This window comes from Mauremys mutica, chromosome 2 (assembly GCF_020497125.1).
Source record: "Mauremys mutica isolate MM-2020 ecotype Southern chromosome 2, ASM2049712v1, whole genome shotgun sequence".
Taxonomy (NCBI): Eukaryota; Metazoa; Chordata; order Testudines; family Geoemydidae; genus Mauremys; species Mauremys mutica.
In genome coordinates, this window is record NC_059073.1 from 20,697,747 (window position 1) to 20,704,720 (window position 6,974).

Consider the following 6,974-nt stretch of genomic DNA (forward strand, 5'->3'; position numbering starts at 1 on the left):
CATTGTCCAGGATGGGTTGTAGATCCCTGATGATGCGTTGGAGGGGTTTTTGCTGGGGACTGTATGTGATGGCCAGTGGAGTCCTGTTGATTTCTTTCTTGGGTTTGTCTTGCAGTAGGAGGCTTTCTTGGGTTTGTCACAGGCATACACAGGGCTGGCTCCAGACCCCAGCGCGCCAAGCACGCGCTTGGGGTGGCATGCCGCGGGGGGTGCTCTGCCTGTCACCGGGAGGGCAACAGGCGGCTCCGGTGGACCTCCCGCAGGCGTGCCTGCAGAGGGTCCGCTGGTCCACGGCTCCGGTGGACGTCCCGCAGGCATGCCTGCGGAGGGTCCACTGGTCCCGTGGCTCTGGTGGACCTCCCGCAGGCATGCCTGCGGATGCTCCACCGGAGCCGCGGGAGCAGTGGACCCTCCGCAGGCACGTCTGCAGGAGGTCCACTGGAGCTGCGGGACCGGCGACTGCCAGAGCGCCCCCCGCGGCGTGCCGCCGTGCTTGGGGCGGCGAAATTACTAGAGCCGCCCCTGGGCATACATCTCTTAATATCCTTGTAGAGTCTGCCAGGTGCTATTACCATGCTTTGTCAACAATAAACCTGGCCAGGTGCCTTTGTACCTTAACGGATCTTGTGGTCATTGGGTGGTTTGCTTGAGGTCTTCTGTTCCGGCTGTCTGTGCAGAGCTGAGGCAGCAGACAACAAAACACATACATGCAGCCAAACATCTAACCACACTAGTAATATTGCAGAAGTTGTAATTTGCCAGTGATGAATTTCCTCTACATTTCTTGACATCTCTTTCAGTCCATTGCTGTGGTAGGCTCTATTTAACAAGCCCAATGGTTCGCTTTGTTCAGAAATTCATTTTCCTCCTCCTGTTCAACCCAGTTACAGATGTTAATGTTCCTTAACTAACATGAAGACAATGTGGTCTAGGCGTTAAAGTAGAGGAGAGTTAGGGGACCTGGATTCTACTCTAGATTCAAGTCTGACACAGACTCTTGATGTGACCTTAGGTGAGTCACTTAACTTCTCCATGTCTCAGTTACCCTGACCTTGAAATGGGGATTATAATACTTGACAAATGTTATGTTATAATTGCTGTTCCTGATTGGCTAAGAATTGTGCACATATTTTTGTTACCCATCTCCCCTCTCTCAACCCACTAGTTTTCTCTCATTTGCCTGTTATGTCTTGCATTTTAAGCACTTGTCTCTCTGGAGCAAGTAGTTTGAGTCAACACTTTGGGGCAGGGATCATCTTTTTGTTCTGTGTTTGTACAGTACCTAGAATAAATTTTCTAGGCACTATGGTAATACAAATAATCATAATAATTGTATGTGTACAGCACCTCACACAATGGGGTCCTGCCGTGGTTGGCATCAAGACATTACCAATACACACACACACAAACATATACACACACACATACACACACTCACATTTAGCTTAATTTTAGGAAACATGATCACTGATTTATCATTACATACAGAACTGCATTAAATGGGAATGTATTATTCTCTTTTGGACAATAATGAAAGCACATGCTCTTGACATTTTTGGCTGGATGGCTGTTTCTTATGAATGTTTATTCTCTTTAATTTAACATATGTGAGTGGGCTTTTTCTTACATCTACCTGACGTCTTTCAGCCCCCTTTTGTGAGTCACATTTACACCTACTGGAGAACAGGGTGCGGGTGAGGTTGATTCTAACTGCTAACTACAGATTTTTGAAAAGACTTCATAAAATGAGAGGTAGTAAAAGCTATCTATAAGGGTTTCTGTCCTCCAGTTCTGTATGTGTTTGTACTGCTCTTTATAGAAATGTAAGTCAGAGACTGAAGCTAGTGGCAAGATTTATATAGAAGTGTTTCTGAAGTTACTGTGTTCCTTTTGCCTATCAGGGTCATATTTCATAAAATGTCATGCCTATTTTAACTGTTCAAAATCAGATCAAATATTCCTATTATTCAATACCATATTTACATTCTCTTTCTCTCTCTCTCTCTGTGTATATTGATTATATATATATATATATATATATATATATATATATATATATAGGGCTGTCAATTAATCGCGATTAACTCAAAAAAATTAATCGCGATTAAAAAAATTAATCACGATTAATCGCAGTTTTAATTGCATTGTTAAACAATAGAATACCAATTCAAATTTATTAAATATTTTGGATGTTTATCTATATTTTCAGATATATTGTATTCTGTGTTGTAATTGAAATCAAAGTGTATATTATTTTTATTACTAATATTTGCACTGTAAAATGATAAACAAAAGAAATAGTATTTTTCAATTCACTTCATACAAGTACTGTAGTGCAATCTCTTTGTTGTACAAGTGCAACTTTAAATGTGGATTTTTTTTTTTGTTACATAACTGGCCTCAAAAACAAAACAATGTAAAACTTTAGAGCCTACAAGTCCACTCGGTCCTACTTCTTGTTCGGCCAATTGCTCAGACAAACTAGTTTGTTTACATTTACAGGGGATAATGCTGCCCTCTTCTTATTTACAGTGTCACCAGAAAGTGAGAACAGACTTTCACATGGCACTTTTGTAGTCAGCATTGCAAGGTATTTATGTGCCAGATATGCTAAACATTCATATGACCCTTCATGCTTCGGCCACCATTCCAGAGGACAGGCTTCTATGCTGATGATGCTCATTAAAAAAAAATGCATTAATTAAATTTGTGACTGAACTCCTTGGGGGAGAATTCTCCTACTCTGTTTTACTCACATTCTGCCACATATTTCATGTTATAGCAGTCTTGTATAATGACCCAGCACATGTTGTTCATCTTAAGAACACTTTCACTGCAGATTTGACAAAACGCAAAGAAGGTACCAATGTGAGATTTCTAAAAATAGCTACAGCACTCGACCCACGGTTTAAGAATCACAAGTACCTTCCAAAATCTGAGAGGGACAACATGTGAAACATGCCATCAGAAGTCTTAAAAGAGCAACACTCAGATGCGGAAGCTACAGAATCTGAACCACCAAAAAAGAAAATCATCCTTCTGCTGGTTATCAAACAGAACCTGTCATCAGCATGGACGCATGCCCTCTGGAATGGTGGCTGAAGCATGAAGGGGCATACGAATGTTTAGCATATCTGGCACGGAAATACCTTGCAATGCTGGCTACAAAAGTGCCATGTGAATGCCTGTTCTCCCTTTCAGGTGACATTGTAAACAAGAAGCAGGCAGCATTATCTCCTGCAAATGTAAACAAACTTGTTTGTCTGAGCGATTGGCTGACCAAGAAATAGGACTGAGTGGACTTGCAGGCTCTAAAATTATACATTGTTTTATTTTTGAATGCAGTTTTTTGTACATAAGTCTACATTTGTAAGGTGAACTTTCATGATAAAAAGATTGCACTATAGTACTTGTATTAGGTGAATTGAAAAATACTATTTCTTTTGGTTTTTTTACAGTGCAAATACTTGCAATCAAAAATAAATATAAACTGAGCATTGTACACTGTGTATTCTGTGTTGTAACTGAAATCAATATATTTGAACATGTAGAAAACAGCCAACAATATTTGAATAAATGGTATTCTATTATTGTTTAACAGTGCGATTAATCACAATTAATTTTTTTAATCGCTTGATAGCCCTAATATATATATATATATATATATATCCTATTGCTTTCCATATGTTGCAACTAGGAAATGTTCTTTCACACTCATCTGCAAACTATGACATCTGTAACTAGAACATTAATGAATGCAAAATAACTGGTTACCAGAATATTTGTTTGAATTTGCTATCTACTAACATGCCCAAAAATTTATTTCTCCAAAACCACTTTCCCCCATGCATGGCAACCTGCATGGAACTTGAGAAGCAGCACAGATTGCAGGAGGGAAGAATTTGGAGGAGCCATCAGGCAGGCTATCTGTGTGCACATGAATAGAATGCTAGCTGCTGTTGCAACATATCTGTACATAGCTCTCTTATAAAGAGCCAATTTAGTTTTACAAGCATGGAGTACACTCATGTTACTACCCAGCATGCACTGAATAAATTAAAGTAAATAGCTTGATCTGCTGAAATTAGAAAATTAGATTTAAAGAGACAAGTGCCTTCATCACCATAGTTAAAAAGCCCTGGACAGAGCTGACGCTCCATGGTTCCACTAAAAAGGGGAGTCTGTTTGGCATCCAACATTCCTCATGGAGCCATGCTCAGTTGGCATGTGTGTGATAGGGGATTGGCATTTGTGCCCTTTTTTTATTCTTGCATAGACAAACCCTAAAAGGTGGTGGTGATGGTGGTGGTAGCAGAGGAAAGAGGAAAAGCAGGACATTTGGTGTATTTTTATTTATTACTTTAGAAGTATCATGAATTTCAAATCTAGTCTTCCCTGGTATTGCTGGGAGACTCCTTGAAAATCCTTGAATAATAGGAGGTTATTTATACCAGCATAGCTGCACCAGTGTTGTATCACCAGTGCAAACCACCAGTGTGGATGTACTGCACTGGTGCAGCTTACTCTAGTTTGAAACCAAGATAAGCCACACTGGTGCAAGTGTAATGCCAACAGACCCCAGTAGTCGGTGGGTATGATTGAAGCTGGGACCTCTGGAGCTTAGTGTAGGAGCCTCCACTGCATGAGCTAAAAGCCACATGGCTATTAGCTAAGGCTGTAACAGACTCATTAATCAATAAGTGTTCTCGGTGCCAATACATGGGACAGAGCATCACATCCAGGAGGCATGTGGGATACACAAGTTCCATATTACATGGAGCAGCACACTTTCACTGAAGGTTGCACTGATATAGGTAACATGGTACATATCTCCCCAATATAGATAAGTCCTCAGATAGAAGCTTTCTGAGGCCAGGTTGTTGAATTTTTAACAAAGGCATCTCTCTCTCTCCTACACATTTTACAGGCATTGGAATTAAGTAGCTGTTAACATATAACAGAGTCTGCTTTGCATAGCATATCCAGCATCACACATTTCTTAGCTCTCCAGTCTTCCACAGCATCTTTCAAAAAAAAAAAAGGGTACGTATGACCTGAATTTCCAAAGTGTGAAACCCTGTTCTTCTTGGACCACCATGAAGAAACATTAAAGGTCAGATGCCCACTTTTTATTTTTTCCTTTACAGATCTGTTATGGGGTGTGTAAACCTCACACTGGGACAGAAGAGGTTAAGGAGCAGTTCTGGGCTCAGGAGGATCCACCCTGCTGGACCTGCAAAGCCTCCTTGAGCTGGAGGAGCAACTTAGAAGACAGCCAGGCAGCTCAGAAGGGGGCAGATAGGCGAGGAGGGAAGATTTATCTTGGGAGTGCCAAAATAAGGGTACAGCCGGAATCCTGGATGCAGGGGAAAGGTCAGCAAGTGCCAGTTGCCCCAGGCCCTAGTGTGAGGGAACTCTTGGCTCTAACTTCTGGTGGATTATTTGTGAGGCTTTTAGCCATGCTCTAGCCTGGGGTGGGGGCGGGGGGGTAAGTGGTAGGAAGTGGCCGAGGGAGGCAGACCCAAAACACTGGCTCTTTGATATCTCTGTCTCTTGTGATGGAGCCCTGGGCCAGAGCCCCTTAGAGATGGAGGGCGTGAGTTCTCCTACCAACTACCCTCTCATGAAGGAGGCACAAATCCTTTTTTCCTGTTTCCTCCTCCCTGAGACAAGGGTGTGGGGGTAAGAGACAGTCTAAGCCCCGAGGCAAGAGTGGGCAACCCACAGGGGCCTGGAGATTGCCTGAAGAGCCTTTCTTTTGTGGGGATGTAGGACTATATATATAGCATTGCACTCTGTTACACTGTAAGGAATGGACTTGGTTGGTGACCTGGCCACAGGGCCAAGTTGCTACCTACCGAAACAGGGAGCACCACAGTGTCAGAGCAACTGCTGGCAAGGGATGCCAGAGATGGGGGAAGAGATAGGACCCAGTGCTGTAACCACTAGATGCCCAACCTTGTCACAAGATCCCTGTTTAACTTTTGAGATGGCGAATGCACATCTTGTTTGTGTACACAGATTGTGTACAGTAACACATAAGGAAGGTGTTGGCTACTGAGCTGGAAACACTGTTGGCATCCGTAATGATGCTAAAAATATCACAAACAGTCATTTATGTGGATCTTACAGTTCATATTATGCAAGGAGTTAGAAGCCTCACTTCTCTCTCATTCACATCCCCTATTGCTCAAACACATCTAACTGCCTATTAAGCCAGGTTAAGATCAGTCATGATTATGCCTTTTTAAACTTCCTAGTGTTTTTAGCCTATTGACTAACCATATCATGCAGCTGACTAATAACCCAGCAGGTTCTCATTAAGCAATATTCCTTCACTCTATCACAGGACCACCATCTGTGCTGGAGACTTCCTCTGAGTCAGGAAGAGAACAAGATCATTACCAGAGAGGACAGCTTCTCCCAGAGTCTCCCACTGTCAGGGCGGCATATAGGGACAGAGCAGAGCTGCACCAACCCTGAGGGAGCTTGGGGAGGAATCCTGCCCCAAGTAGGCCTAAATTCCTCGCAAGCTGCCTAGCACGTGGAAGGAAATATGCCCTGCATCACTCTTCTTGGATCTTAAAGCATCTACTGCTTAAGCTAAAATACCCAGCTCTGTTAGCCAAGGCTGAAGCAGCCTCATCAATCTTGATATATGGCCCAACCACCAATAGAAAGAGACAGTGCCCTACCTGAATGGGTGTGGGTTACACGTACTAAATTCCCTGACTGCACCAGTCCCATGCTGCAGGCTGATGTGCTCACAGCAGGGTCATAGCCCCATTGCCTTTCCCTACCCCCTCTGAGGTGCTCTGTAACCCTGGGGAGCTGTGCAACAATCCCTCTAACCAGCTCAATACTGGGGCTGCAATTATGCCTGTCCCTTATCATGCAGGGCTGACGTAACGGCTGTTTGTGCCCTGCCATGGCCTCCTCTGTGCACGTCAGTAACATCCTGGCATAACCTGGTC